The sequence below is a fragment of the Sciurus vulgaris genome (assembly GCF_902686455.1).
Source record: "Sciurus vulgaris genome assembly, chromosome: 5".
Classification (NCBI taxonomy): Eukaryota; Metazoa; Chordata; class Mammalia; order Rodentia; family Sciuridae; genus Sciurus; species Sciurus vulgaris.
The window spans coordinates 39,078,156-39,094,369 of NC_136465.1; positions in this window are offsets into that span (position 1 = coordinate 39,078,156).

Here is a 16,214-nt window from a genome sequence, read left to right on the forward strand (position 1 = left end):
ACCCCAATCAACCGCAGGAGGCGTCACTTGATGCAAACCGCAAGAGGTGTTTATTCCAGCGCGCTGGGACCCAACTCCAGGAGTCGAGTCCCTAGCAGAAAATCTTGTAGGTTTATAAAGGCAGAAACCACACATCGGGAGGAGTCACACATGAAAGGGGGAAAAGGGGGGACAAAGCTGCCGGGAAATTTCAAAGGGGGGTCTGGGTTTGCTGATAACATACAACATGTTTCACAATGTTTTACAATAGGGCGTAGATTCTGGTCAATAGTTTCTGGTAATCATTCTGTTTGATCACTATCTGGCTATCTGGCTCAATTTATCCTTTTATTCTCTGTTTGGGGCTGTTTCTTGGAACAGCTTTAAGGGCTTTGTTTCCATTCCTGGGAGGGTGACCTTAGGGAGTTGAGATGACTGGGAGGGTGACCTTAGGGAGTTAAGATAACTGGGAGGGTAACCTCAGACAGCTTAAAAAAATGTCCATTCTTTCATTTCCCCATTTTCTTTTCTGGTAAGTTCTAATCATGGAACTTCTGTCTCTATATACTCTTCTCCAAAGCTATTTCCTTGGCGGAGGGACTGGTATTGTTGCCTAAGCATTAGTACCTGTACAGCACTTATTCTTTCCCTGATGAAGGTGACTAGGCGATTTCAGGCAGGCAAGAGCCGAGGGGGCGGGCAACCAATTAGCAGCCCCTTGTTTGCAGTCCTTGATAAACAGTCCTTGATAAAGGCAGGTAAATTTGGTAATCAATGGCCTCCGGAGATCCTTGACATTCCATTCTTCCAGGGGCAGTCTCCAACTTGCAGAGGCAAATGACCTCATGGTTTCATTTCCTCGATTTGACCCGATCCCCTATTTCTACACTAACTACCTATTCCCAATTCTGGCTTCATTCCCCCCTTTAGCTTTAGGAACCCATAACTGCTTGTTAAGAAAATGAAAAGGGGCGTCGGTCATTCTGGCTGCTTCGAAGCTGAATGGGGGCAGCGAGGGGCAAGCAGTTTGGAGTTCCTTCTTTTTAAAAAATCGGGTCAATCGAGGGGTCCCAGGAAGAAGCCTGGTTGGAGAAGAGCAGGTTGTAAAGTCGTCTGGGGGTGGCTGCTTCTATGATAGAAGAACAAAAAGACATGAGTACTGAAATGAGATTAGCACAAAGTAAATGTTGCAGCATCTGAAATATGCCACTGAGTATCATGAAAATGACAGAAGTTAATCTCTCACCAGGAGGTGGAAGAACTGAGAAATTGTTCCCATAACTAGGCCTAGCAAAGGCTGGAGAGAACAAGGCCTTTATTTGGGGACTTTAACATTGCCATAGATGTCCCCAAAAAATATAGTTAAGCTACTTAATGTCATCTGATTTTGTAAAATATCCCTTTATTGGTATAACCTGTGTTTAGTAGAGATCTCTATACTTCTGTTACTTAGAAATAGATAATCATACTGGCAAACATAGATTAAGTCTACCTGTGTAGCTTAGGAAGGTCTGCAGGCCTTAAACTGACTAAAAACTTCTGACTCTGGCAGTTTCTCTGATAGTTATCAGGCTACATCTAAAGTTACATTTAACTATTATTTCCTTTAAATGCCCAAGAATGGCTATACTTTGGTTTTAACTGTTTTGCTGGGTGTCTAAGATCAAGCTGGTCAAATTGACCTGGTTCCTGTCTTGTTAAAGAGTCAGCTGAGTCCCACAGGGGTCACTCGTACAGAACTTAAGAGCGGCTCCTTAGCTCCACCAGTGACTTTGGTTAGGCAGGGTCTCTTGATGGGGTGACTTCCTTTAGAAACATCAAGGGATGTTTCCCCTTTTCCATGACCCTCCTCTGCAGCAGATGCACTGGATGATTTTTCATCCTCTAGTCAACAATCTCCTTGATCAGGAGGTTGTGTGACCCAGAGTTGCAACGCTCCTTAGAGAAGTTCTCTTATTCCCTGGGTTCAGGCTAATGTTGAGGGCAAGACCCAAATATGGACTTTTCTTGACCTCTGTATTTAACTCCAATTTCTAAGTTTGATCTTAATTATCCAGCAAGCCAGTCTCACCAGTCATAAATTAAGAGTAATGGGCTTTAACTTTAATGTCCATAACTTTACAGTTATTTACCCTTTTATCTAACTGGAGTCTGCATTAGTACTGGAAGTTACCACTATCTATTCTATAGGTGATGGCTTATTATCACAAGTTACCTAGGTTGTATATTCTTGAAGCAGCTACTTCTGCAAAACATTAACAGGTAACAGTTTTACAAAATGAAATTAGCAAGAGTAAAAATATATTCAGCTTGTATAATAGCTATCTTGAATTTTGATTGAGAACTATATTCTATCCCCTATTTGAGATCACAGTACTTTTACAACAAGAACCAATCTTTTGACTATAACTTTAAATAAGCTGAAGTCTGGCTTATTTTGGAGTCACTCTAACATGCAGTAAGGTGGGAGGCAGAGCCTTATCTCAGGTAAGGCAGGGCTCTTTACAGATCTTAAGTGTTCTAATTCTGATGTTGATCTTTGCTTCTTCCTTAAATATCATTAAGTAGTTTACATATACTGTTTCCTGAGTCTATATAAACTTTATAATTAACACAATTTAACATAGTATCTAAAACATGAATCAAAGAAAGGCTGAAAGAACTTTTGTTATTTCCACAATCCGAGAGTGCTGGGACTCGAACCCAGGCCTCCCGCTTGAGAGTCAGGAACTCTACGTACGAGATGAGCTAAATGGCCTGCACTGAGAGAGCTTTTAACTTTCCTTTTGTGATTAAATGGCAAAATGTTTTCATGTTTCTTTCATGTTTCACAATATTAACCTTTAAACAATCAGACTCTAATGTTTAGAAATACATTTACATTTGAAATTCTTTATCCCAGTGTAAAAAGTAACAAATTTTACACATACCCTATTGATAGCAGGTCCTATAATAGAACATTAAATGATAGAAATAAATCCCCAATAAAATTTACTCTTTATAAGATTAAGATTACCATTACAGACAAGTTTAATCTGGAGGATAGCAGAGCTTAATAAATTAGTTGCTTTAAAAACTTGTGGTCCTGAAAAATATGAACACATTTAATATACAACTAGTGACCATTTCACAAATACCTTGACACTTTTATCTTACCAAATTGAGTTTTTAAAGAGAAATGTATACTCTGTAACAAAGTACAATACTCTATAATAGTTGTTTAATCATAATTGTATACACCCCAATTTTTAAGACTAATTGTTCTAAAGAATAAAACTTAATAGACACAAAGTTAAGAGTAAATTAGTGTTTCAAATCCTTGTCATTTTACCATGTCATTCTACCATATAGATTAAACTTTGGTTTATATCAGAACGTTAGTATTTCACCTTAGGAAAAACCTTCAATAGTTTTAGCTGTCTCACATACATATAACCAACTTAGTTACACACAAACTTGTTGAAACTTGCCCTTTACTTACATAGACTTTCTTAGCACTTACTTAGACCCTCATGTATTTCATCACACAAGCACTTTCTTACCCAGAAACATTTCCTTTTTCCTTTTACTAAATATATTTCCATACCCAGAACCTTTTATTTTCTCTTTCCTACTCGTTGACCCCTTTTTGTTCACATTCTGAAACAACTCTTATGAAATTTCTGAATTTAGATAAATTACTCTATTTTAATAAGATTAAATATTCTGTTGTTTATAGTACTCTAATTGAAACACAGTTGAAACTTTTGGGACCCTTTGTATATAGAATTGCACTTGTTAGGACATACTCTTAGTAACCTTGTTTTTAGTTTAGTGATGACACAAAGCAAGTTTAAACCCTTTTATTTACCAACCTATGAAAACACCAATAATGTTTAAGTATGATACCCCATGGAATTCAAGGAGTTAAAAGTACTCGATGTTATTTAACAATTAGCATTTTAACTTTGTAAATTAATCAGATGTCTCTACAAACACATTAGAGTAATCCCATACATGTTAACTCTAATTCACTTATTCTGTAAAAACCAAGATATCAGACAAGTGTCCTGAACAGTATTTGCTGTCTCTTCCCTGTTGAAGAAAAGTCCTAGAAACAATTGATATTAGACATTTTATTAACATCAATATTTTATTAGCTTGACCACCTAGAGACTTGCAAGTTATTTTCAAAGACATTTTACTCTTATTAGTTTACCCAATTTGAACCTTTTTAAATCACGTGAATTAAAAGTATCTGGATCCATTTTTAAATCTTAATTTTAGGAGCGCTCAGTTTTGATACAGACAAAACATGACATCAGACAGCACAACATACAAATAACACAAAATCAAGCCCTTGTAACTTCATAGGTGAATCTCCATTGCAGTGTAACAGATGTTCAAAAACTCTAGTTGAATAAAAAATAGAACTGGTCAAAAAAATCATGAGCTCAAAAAAACATATAATTAAAAAAAAACCAAGAGTCCTGGAAAAAAATCATACGGCCGTTAATTACTTTAGTAAAGTACCATAAAATTTACTTTGCTGGAGTTTTAAAGACTCTTTTTACCTTTTCTTTCCCTGGGTTTGAGACCGGTCTCCTACTGAGCCATTAGGCTTCTTTTATTTATATTTCAATGCAAGCCTGGACTGAGATCTGGAAGGATCTAACAGGTTTTAACAGAAACTCTGTGTCTAAGGCATTTTAGCCATCTCATCAGGACAGGTTGGATGTTAAAATTATGAGACCTTATTTTTCATTACTTTTGAGACTGAAGCTACTTTGCTAAGTTACCCTTTAGGGCTGTTGGGAGGGGGAGTCCAGAGAAGGAACCTTTGGGGTCCACCCGAGAGTAGCCCGGGCCCAGAACCCCCCAGTTGTTCCAACCCTTCCTCCACCTCCGCCACAAACACACAACAGAACCAGATACAGACAGGCGCCAATCTCTGATCCACCAATTGAACCCCATCAGCGCCCTTACCGACGGAGACTACCAGGCGTCCCTGGCTCTCCTTCCACCCTTAGGGCGTCCCCCAGGGCTGCAACCTGTGGCCCCCCAGGCACGTCTACCGGCCACTGTCCGGCCCCTCTCACGAGTCACCGAACGGCTGCCACCGAAACCGAAAGCGCGCTCACAGAACCAGACCAACTAACAAAACACAAGACAAAGACAGACAACTTCGGGGTACCCCTTCTTACCTCCAAGGTCGACTCCGCGGATGAGGGGGGGCCGTCTTATCCCGGACGAGCCCCCAAATGTAAGGCCCCCAAAAAAGGGCCCCCAACTCTGTCCCATGGATGGACGGCAACCCCAATCAACCGCAGGAGGCGTCACTTGATGCAAACCGCAAGAGGTGTTTATTCCAGCGCGCTGGGACCCAACTCCAGGAGTCGAGTCCCTAGCAGAAAATCTTGTAGGTTTATAAAGGCAGAAACCACACATCGGGAGGAGTCACACATGAAAGGGGGAAAAGGGGGGACAAAGCTGCCGGGAAATTTCAAAGGGGGGTCTGGGTTTGCTGATAACATACAACATGTTTCACAATGTTTTACAATAGGGCGTAGATTCTGGTCAATAGTTTCTGGTAATCATTCTGTTTGATCACTATCTGGCTATCTGGCTCAATTTATCCTTTTATTCTCTGTTTGGGGCTGTTTCTTGGAACAGCTTTAAGGGCTTTGTTTCCATTCCTGGGAGGGTGACCTTAGGGAGTTGAGATGACTGGGAGGGTGACCTTAGGGAGTTAAGATAACTGGGAGGGTAACCTCAGACAGCTTAAAAAAATGTCCATTCTTTCACCATAACTATCTTATTTTATTACTAGGGTAGGCCCATAACTATATTATTTTATTACTAGGGTAAGAGATGGAAAAGAAAATGTTAAAACTCAATTGATAATTATTTAAGTGAAAAACCTTAAATAATGTCTTGGCAAACCTACAGATTATTTCATAGTTTGGATGATTTTATTTTTTTCTTTAAAAACTATGAATGAATCTAAATATGACCAACTTATTAATATTCAATTTCATAACATTTCTTTCAAGATTTTATGTCAGTGTTGTCCATTTAAATTACAGTTATCTTGCTGTCAATGGTTAAAGTCATATAAAATTTGTCAAATATTTTAAGTGCTTAACTGCTGAAAAGTTTTCTCTTTTCAACGAATGGAAGCTTTTGGCTAAGGTTCTTGTTCAAATTACATCCCTAACGTTTAGGAATTTGTAATGTTATTTTATGAATAGAAATACAAGATAAACTTCTTAAAGAAAAAATATGTTAAACATCAAACTCCCCATGACCCCAATGTGCTGCTCATATTCTGACCTAATTCTTCCCAGGCATTTTTGTATTTATAGGACCTAATGTTATTGTTGGAGTGGAGTTCAGTGGGGGTCCAGGTCTTTGGTATCCCAAAGATTTGAGCAAGACACACGGAAGTAACAGGCAAAGCACAGATAGATATATTGAAGGTGAAGTATAAATAGCACTCAATAAGGTAGAGTGGACTGGACCCAGTCAGAAGAGAGGCTCAGGGCCCTGATGGCTGGGAATTCTTGTCTTTGATCCTAGCTAGCTGTGAAGTGGTCTCCTCCCTGCATAGACCTGACTAAAGACCTTACCCTGTTTGCTCCCATTGGTTACCTTAGGATTTCTGATTAGAATACAGTCTAGTTTTTCCCCATCAATTACTTTAGAACACTGAACATGGGGTGGGAATTGTCATGTGCCACAAATTGTCAGTGGCAGGAGTTGACATGGTAATGGGATTTATCATAAACAGGGACATGATAACTCACCTCCCCTTCTGGTCCTCCAGGAGCATTTTTCTTGTATACCCTGCTCCACCATCTTGATGTCCCTGAACTTCCTAACACTAATTAAGATATCTTAGCTATCTTAGAGCAATGTCCTATTCAAATACAGATAGGAAAATTCAACCTAGAACACAAACAGCTAGAATCCAGATTTATATTTGAAGTGAGGTAAAGTTGTATTGGACATAAATGGACCTAAATGATTTGACATCTCAGTAAATATCTCTGCCTTTCCCTCTGTTTCCTGGTAACAGGACAGAGATACACACACTAAAGGTCTTTCTCCACCCACCTCTGCCCTCTACAACAGAGGTAAATCCTTCCTTTAAGGGCACAGAGATAGCACCAGCAGACCCAGAGGAATCTGCAACAGACTTTCCCACAGTGTTCCCACCTCTGAACCTGAAACTTCTCAATTCCTTGTCTTGTCATGCTCAGATTTATTGCTTTTTTGTTGTTGTTGAAATACGACTTAAACAAGGCTCCTAAGCCACTGAGTAGAGAGAACTACTTTCCCAAGAGAAAGACTTCTCCCTTGCAAAAGTATGATGCAGGTTTTTTCTCTTGTTAATCCTCCCTTTGTTAACCAGAATCTACTAGCTAAGAACCTAGGAGGGTTGAGGAAAATTCTGTTTTCTCCCCTACTTGCCTTGTCCTTTGCTCTAGGGCATCCTGTCTTTGTAGCTGGCTTGAAAGATATATTGGGAAGAGGACAGGATATTCTGATAGAAGGACTTGAGGTGGAGGTTCAGCAGACAAAGCCAGGCCAATGGGGCTCTGGTTAGAGATGCAAAGACAATTGTGGAGTTTACAGGTTTTCTATGTATTCCTCATGCAAGAATGGTAGGGTGTGTGTAGATGTTGCTAACCAGTCCCCGTGTAAGGCCCCCAAAAAGGAAACCCCAACTCTGTCCCACGGATCTACGGCAACCCCAATCAACTGCAGGAGGCGTCACTTGATGCAAACCGCAAGAGGCTTTTATTCCAGCGCGCTGGGACCCAACTCGTGACTCACGCAGGAGTCGAGGAGTCGAGTCCCGAGCAAAAAAATCTTACAAGTTTATAAAGGCAGAAACCACACATCGGGAGGGGTCGCACACAGAAGAGAAAAGGGGAACAAAGCTGCCGGGAAATTCCAAAGGGGGTCTGGGTTTGCTGATAACATACAACATGTTTCACAATGTTTTACAACAGGGCGTAGACTCTGGTAATCTTATAGCATATATATCTTAACTGTCTGAATACTATCTTGCTCCAATTACTCTCTTACTCTCTGTTTGGAGCTGATTCCTGGAACAGCTTTAAGGGCTTTGTTCCCATCACTGGGAGGGAGACCTTAGGGAGTTGAGATAAAATAGACAGCTTAAAAAAATGTCCATTCTTTCACCCGTCCATCTTAAACATCAGAATTATGCTGCTTTGTTAATTTTGCTAACAGACTCTCTGGTGTAGATTTGATATTTCATTTGAAATGCAAGCAACTACCTGTGATTGTTGATCAGGGCATGTCACGTGCCCACTAGTCAGTCACCCTGCGTTATTACAGGAATCTGTCGCACACATGTACTGCACTGTTGATACTGGACTCCTCGCTTGCATTCTTCCTTCCCCTAATCTGGTTTTGAAGCCAGAATTAAGGACAGGTAGTAGAAATAGAGGATCTGGTCAAATCGAGGAAATGAAGCCATGAAGACATCTGCCTCTGGAAGTTGGAGACTGCCCCTGGAAGAATGGAATGTCAAGGATCTCCGGAGCCCATTGATTACCAAATTTACCTGCCTTTATCAAGGACTGCAAGCCAGGAGCTGCTAATTAATGACCCCTGGGCCCTTGCCTGCCTGAATCACCTTGGCCCTCCCCCTGCCCAAGGCTTCTCACTTAATGCAAAACCAGGCCTAGTCAGGGAGGAAGGAAGGAGAGATAAGGGGGAGAGAACTGGAGAACAAGAGAGACTTTAGCCTATAAAAGATGTAGAGTGCACTCACTTTTGGGGACTTTAGAACATCAGCCATGGCCCCCTTCTTCCTGCCGGGAGAAGTCTGTATTATTACCTTTAAATAAAACCTGCTTAATACACTTGCCTTGGCTGCTTCTCTAGTGTTCAGTCTTCAACATTAGAAGGAGAACTCGTCACCGGTAAACGGCGGTATCAGTTTCAACCCAGGAACCAAAGTGAGCCCATTAAAACATCAGTCTAATTGTGCCACTCTGCCTCTCAAAGGCCTCCAGTGGCCCCTCCACACCCAAAGCAACAGCCAGCACCTTACAATGGAGGTTCCACGACATACAAGCCTAGTATAGAGACGAGAGAGTCCAGCAGTGTCACGAAGAAATAAATAAAAGAACCAGTAAATATTGAAATAGACCTAAAATAAATGACTAGACAGGCAACATACAGGTTTTTGTTCATATTTCAAATGAGTTTTTGTGTACTCTCTGTAAGGAATCTGGCTTCCCCCACCACCTGTCAATCTGCGTTCGCCCGCCTCTCACGTTACAGGAATTTCCGGCTTACGTTGCCATAATCTTCCTGCCTCCCACATTATGTTCTAATATGTCATTGGTCCATCAGTCAGTCTGTAAGAATTCTCCTCCGCGATTGGTTCCTCTCAGCCCGCGAAATTCCTATGTCTGAGAGAAACCTTGTGCCATGTTTCTCTTTTCTTTCTTCCCCTTCCCCCGTGCAGACGTGATCGTCTGCGCAAAATAAAGGTTCCTTGTGTGAGACCTGTATCTGTGGAGCGTTTCTGGGAGCTAGATACGAACCATAACTGCGCCTTTAACACCTAACACTCTCACTTTAATATTCTTCATCTCCAGCTATTCTTTTTTTGCAGAATGAAAAGGTGCTGTACTGTTTTAAAGGGTTCCTAAATTAAATCTAAGCACAACTAAAATTCAAGAAAACACTGATTTTCCTTAAATCAATTGTTAATACCATTGTGTCTTAGTGTGAAACTTCAAAGAGTCATGGTGTTAGTCAGATATTAGCATTCACATCTAATTCTCTATTTGTTATGTCATCCCCTACAAAAAACATTATCTGACTCCTTTAATCCTCCATTTTTTTCTGGGTTTTAACATAATACTGCCCCATAAATACTTTCAAGAAGTTAAAAAAAAAAAAAATCACACTGTGTTTTGCAGTACTCAAGGCTGCCACGGTTAAACTGGTGTCATGAATGATATTTTACTAATGGAATGAAATTTTACCAAATTCCTTACTTTTAAAAATATTTTGCTATTGAGAAGTTGTTTTTTAAGTCTGGGGCTGCCTGTTTCCTCTGCTGATCTCTAGAAGTTCAGACACTTTGTGGAGACTGGTGGAAGATGTGGGCAGAGGGCATGGAGGCTGAGCAGTGTCCTCCCCATTACCCCCCAGATGTTCTTCCCTGATCCCCAGATTCCTTCCTTACATGGAAAAAGGGACTTGGTGATGTGATTAAGGTAAAAATCCTGAGATGTGAGATTATCCAGGATGATCCAATGGGCCTGATGTCATCCTTAGGCTCCTTTTAAGCAGGAGGCAGGAGGATCAGTGTCAGCACAGAAGACAGATCACAAAAGCAAAAGATTGGTGCGATACAAAGAAGCAGCCATAAGCCCTGCAATACCAGTAGCCTTTAGAAGCTACAAAGGGCAAGGATATGACTCCCCCACAGAACCTCCAGAAGAGTACAACCCTGCCAACACCTCAACTTTAACCCAGTAGGATTGAATTTGGACTCTGGCCTCCAAAACTGAAAGATAAATTATGTTGCTTTCAACAACTCTATGCATAGCAAGGTGTTAGAGCAGCAATAGGAAACTAATGCAATGGCTTTAAGAACTTCCCCAGAGATAGACATCACTGCTTTATTTCATAGAACAATTGAAAGTATTCATGGATGTACTAAAAACTTTATTTAATGTGGGCAGAGAAAAGTCTGTGGCTGCTAAAAGTCTACCCTAAATGCAAACTCCACAGCCCGACATGAAGGAGGAGTTGAACACCTGGAGGGTGAAGGTTGCTGAAGGAGGACCCCAGTTCTCCTGGTAAACATCAAACAGTAATAAATTTGTCTTCTTTGTCATTCTCTGCTTGGAGACAGTCCACTCTCTTGAGAGTGCTCTCTAAGCCTCACTTTGCTTTTACTTTACTTTCACTTTTTACTAATAATAAAGTTCTCTTGCATGGCTTTCGGTGTCTGAATTTAAATTTTCTTTCATTGGAACACAAGAACCAAGGTTTGGAGTTTCATCTCCCTGCTTTCCTGTGACAAAATGATTCCTCACCTGAAGACTCTTAAGGCCCTAAGTTATGGGGCTCCCGTGTCTCTCCATCTTTGTCACTGTCATACCCCTTCCTAATTCTCCATTCTCCATTGCAGCAGAGTGAATGCATGTGGCCCCCCTTCAATTCCCATGTTGAATCCTAACCCCCAAGGTGATGGTGTTAGGAGGTGGGACTTTGGGGAGTGTGATTAGGTCCTAATGAAATTATAAAGGAGAGCCCAGAGGGAGCTAGACTCCTTCACCATGGAAGGACACACTGAGAAGGGACTGTCTCTGAGGAGACCAACCCTCACCAGATCTGCTAGTACATAGATCTCGGAAATTCCAGACTCCAGACCTGACTGTGTTTTGTTTATAAGCCATCCAGTTTCTGGCATTCTGTGATCCTGGATGAACAGGCTAAGACATCCACCAATGCACTTTTCTTAGTCATTTTTTTTTTTTTTTTTCCTATTTTCTCTCTCTGGAAGGTGCCATCCTTAGTTCTTCACTTTATAGCTCTTTCTAATATTTTTAGGTCTCAGTTCAAATGCTACATCCATACAGACATTTTCTTTGTCTTCACTAAGTAAATTAGACCCTGCTAGGCTGTCATTAACATTATACCCTTTGTGTCCTTATTGTAATTTAAAGCATTTTATATGATTTTTGTTTGTTTTCTATCATCCCATCTGAATAGAAATTCTACTAGCTTCTAAACCACAGTTGAATCTCAGTGACTATTTGTTGAGCAAACGAATACATGAATCAGTAAATGAAGCAGCCAGCAGAGGGCCCATTACTTCTTGTTGGTTATCATAAGCAACTATTTACACATTCGGAGCAACAAAACATTTTAATTCACTTTTTTTCTTTTTTAACTTTCTTATGCTTATCACTGGAAATTCGGGTCTTTTTTTTTTTTTTTTTTTTTCCCACAAATTAGTTGCCCTGAAAGATCGGTCCTCAAGAATAGAAATCTGTCTGTCTTAAATGAAAGCATTAATGTTAATCTGGCAAACAAATAATTTTCAAATCTCCAAAGAGATTCTATGAAAGGTCAACTAAATGTTGAGAAGTAGTGAGTTCTTTAAACCTTGAGGTAGGTCAAAATAGACTGGAAGGATGCTGTCCCTGTAGCCCAAACTGCATTCAACACCCGGAACAATTACTGCAGCTCTAGAAAGAAATTTGATTCCATCCAGAAGTCTCATTCGATTTCCCAGGCTGTTTTTGTACTGAGTCATCTCCTGCAGAGGGGGAAAATGGTGGGGTTGTCGAGTGACTAAACATGAGGTGCTCTGCCTGGATATTGACAAAATGACTCAGAAAAAGCAGACAAGTGTATTTGGAGGTGTTACTCTTTTATCACCACAATGGACTTAATTTTATGAGTAACACATTTGAGTTAATGGCTTGCAGATTCACTGCCAACATGTCCAGTACCTGCTGTAAATACCTTGACGGGTTCAACCCCCACCAAATGCCCAGCAGTTACTGTCTCCAACCCTTGAGGGTCTGTTATCTTTTGCTGAGCTGAAACTTGAAATTGATTGTGTTTTCAAATTTGTTCAGGTCGGTTTTACTTATTCATTGTTATTTACTTACAAGTACATAGACACCCCAATCTGAAAGAATTTCCAATGGCTAAAGCTGGAATAATTTTCAACAACAAATGAATTAATACAGAATTGAGTTATAGCTTTAAAAAAAACCCATGAGTTCATACTAATAATAAATTATTGAATGAATTAAAAACTGAAATAGGAAAGAGAATTCTCCAATATGGAAGAATTCCAAATAACTTTTGAAAATTGTTCCTTCTCTCTAGGAAGGAAAGCTTAACTCTCTACTCCTTGCTTAGGGAATTGCTTCCAAAGAGTAGAGTATGGATAGGAGTGAAAAGGTAATTTTACCAAGAAGTTGCCCAGCTGATCAAGGTTAACAACATCATTCTAAGTGTGTTGATAGAATGTACTCTGTCTTTAAAAATCAGATTTACTGATATGTAATTCACATGCACCGAAATTCACCCATTTAAAGTTTGCAATTTAGTGATGTTTTTAGTATAGCACAGAGTGTATTGATCTAACTTTAGAAACTCATCACTCCCAAACAGAAGACTTACATTTATCAGCAATCTTTTTTTCTATTTGTATAGATTATCACTAATCCTACTTTTGTTCCCTATGGATTTGACTATTCTGGCATCTCATATAAATTGAATCATACAATTTGTGGTCCTTCTGACTTGTTTCTTTCATTTTCGTCTTATTTTCAAGGTTAGTTCTTCATTCCATTTTACTGCTGAATAATATTCCATCATATGGATATCCATATTTTATCTGTTCATCAAATGGAAATTTGAATTTCCCCACTTTTTGGTTATTACGAATAGTGTTGCTATAAATATTCACATGCAAGTTTCTGGGTGGACATATGTTTTTCTCTTGGATATATACCTAGGAGTGGAATTTCTAGGTCATATACTAACACAGTATTGGACATTTTGAAGACTCTCAAGCTGTTTTTGAAAGCAGCTGCACAATTCTACGTTCCTATCAACAAAGTTTGAGGACTGCAATTTCTCCACATCTTTGCTAACACTTATTTTGTCTTTTTGATCCTGTAGCCATCCTAGTGGGTTTGAAGTGGTAATTCATTGTGATTTTGATTTGCATTTCCACAATGACTGATAATATTTAAAGTTTGTTTGTGTGCTTATTGTATATTTGCATATCTTCTTTGGAGAAATATCAATTTAAATCCTTTACCCATTTTTATTATTATTATTTTTAATTATGAAGTTGTAAGAGTTCTCTACCTATTCCAGATATTAGTCCTTTGTTATATATGTAATTTGCAAACATTTCATTCATACTGCAACTTATTCTATAGTCTTTTCACTTTTTTAATGGTGTCCTATGAAGCCCTAAAGATTCTAATTTGATGAAGTAGAGTAGTCTTTTTTTTTTTTTTCCTTGTTTGTAATTTTCTTTGTAATTTTGGTACTTTATCTAAGAAATGAATTCTTGATCCAGAGGTCTTAAGATATATTCCTATAACTTCATCTAAGGGTTTTATAGAGTCAACAATTACATTTAGGTATATTCTCCATTGTGTATGATGTAATATAAGAGTCTGAATTCCATCTCTTCCACATGGATTCTACTTGTCCCAACACCCTTTGTTGAAGAGATTGTTCTCTTTTCCCATTCAATGTACTTGGAACTCTTGTCAGAAATCTATTGGCCAAAAGGTGAGGGTTTATTTCTGGATTTTTCAGTGCTATTCCCTTGATCTATATGTCTATATTTATGTCAGTTTCATAAAATCTTGATTATGGTAGCTTTGCAAGAAATTTGGAAATTGGGCAATTCTTTTTCAAGATCATTTTGGTTACTTTGGATCCCCTGCATTTCTACATACAATGTTGGATCAGCTAGTCAATTTTTGCAATAAAAGATAGCTGATATTTTGATAAGGAATGAGGTGAATCTGTAGATCAATTTGTAGAGTATTGCTATTCTACAACTTTAAGTATTTTGATCCATGATTATGGGTTATCTTTTCATTTATTTGAGATCTTTAATTTGTCTTACAGTTTTCAGAATATACATCTTGTTCTTCTTTTGTTAAAGATATGTCTGGGTATTTATTCTTTTTATGCTGCTTTAAGTAAAATTGTGGAATTGTTTTCTTGATTTCATTTTTGGATTGTTTATTCCAAGTATGTAGAAATAGAATTGATTTTTGTATGTTAATCTTATGTTCTGTGTCATTGCTGAACTGGTTTATTAGTTCTGTTAATTTTAGTGATTTGAGTCTGCTTTGTCTTTTTCCTGATGAGGCTCATTAGAAGTTTGTTTATTTTATTAATCTCTTCAGAGAAATGGCATATTTTTATTGTTTTTCTTATGTTTTTATATTCTATTTTGCATTTATTTTCACTCTAATCTTTATTTTACTCCTTTTTCTTATTTAGTTTAGTTTACTCCTTAAAATATTAATGGAATGTATACAGTATTTTATGTGGTTCCTCTTTCAATGAACGTTCTGACTATACAACTCTAAGTTCCAACAGCATACAATAGGGGAGCTCCTGTCCTATTATGATCCAGTGCTCTAAAAAACTTTTTTCCTCCCAATACACTTATATATCCTCGTGACCTGTGCTCAATAGTGTAAGACCTAAAACCACAATATAGGGCTAGGGAGATAGCTCAGTCAGTAGAGTGCTGGCCTTGTAAGCACAAGGCCCTGGGTTCAATCCCCAGCACCAAAAAAATAAAAATAAAAAATAAATAAATAAAACCACAATATAAGAAATTTCACTAGATTTGTCTTAACATTTTTGAATCTCAGGATGCCCATTTCTATTCAGAAATAGAATATGAAGTACTCACCTGGTACTAACAATATACTAAGCATTTATCCTATGAAAAGATACTATCTATATTCTTATTTTATAGGTGAGAAGCCAGACAAATAGAGATTACGAATTAGGGAATGAAAAGTCAACCAGAAAAATAAAATCCATATTGTGTGGCTCCTTATTCTATGTTTATATCAACTCCATGAAAGATCATCAAATGATACACATTTCCTGTTTCTGATAAATATTATTATCTAGTGAGAAAATGAGTATTAGAAATTCACCAATAATTGTAAGACAAGGCAAGTCATATTGCTCTTAAACTCCACACACAAAAAAACTATCTGATTTCACTGCCTCTAACCCAGCTGTGGAGTGTTACTGAAAGGAAAGATCCTTTCCCATGTTTTATAGGATAGGATCACTTTATCAGTCAATCACTCACTCATTCAACAAATAATTTTTGATCCCCTGTGGCTAGCACTGTTCTGGATGACAGGACTAAAGTAGTGTATCTTATACTAATTGATGTAAATATGATATACTTTTCAATGCACCCTGGCCTTCTGTTTTTAGATAAGTTTGTGAAAAATGAAAATATGTCACCTATGAAGTTGCATCTTAACTGATATTTTAGGTTTTCTGTAAAACTTACAATAAGATTGCAATTTTTTTATGTATTTTCAGGATAATTTTAAACTACTTCATGTTAAATAGAGTATGTTACAATGGTTGTGGGTTCCAGAAAATAATCAGGTCTTTTGAGTATCAGTACCATAATGAAAGATGAGAAAATTATGCTT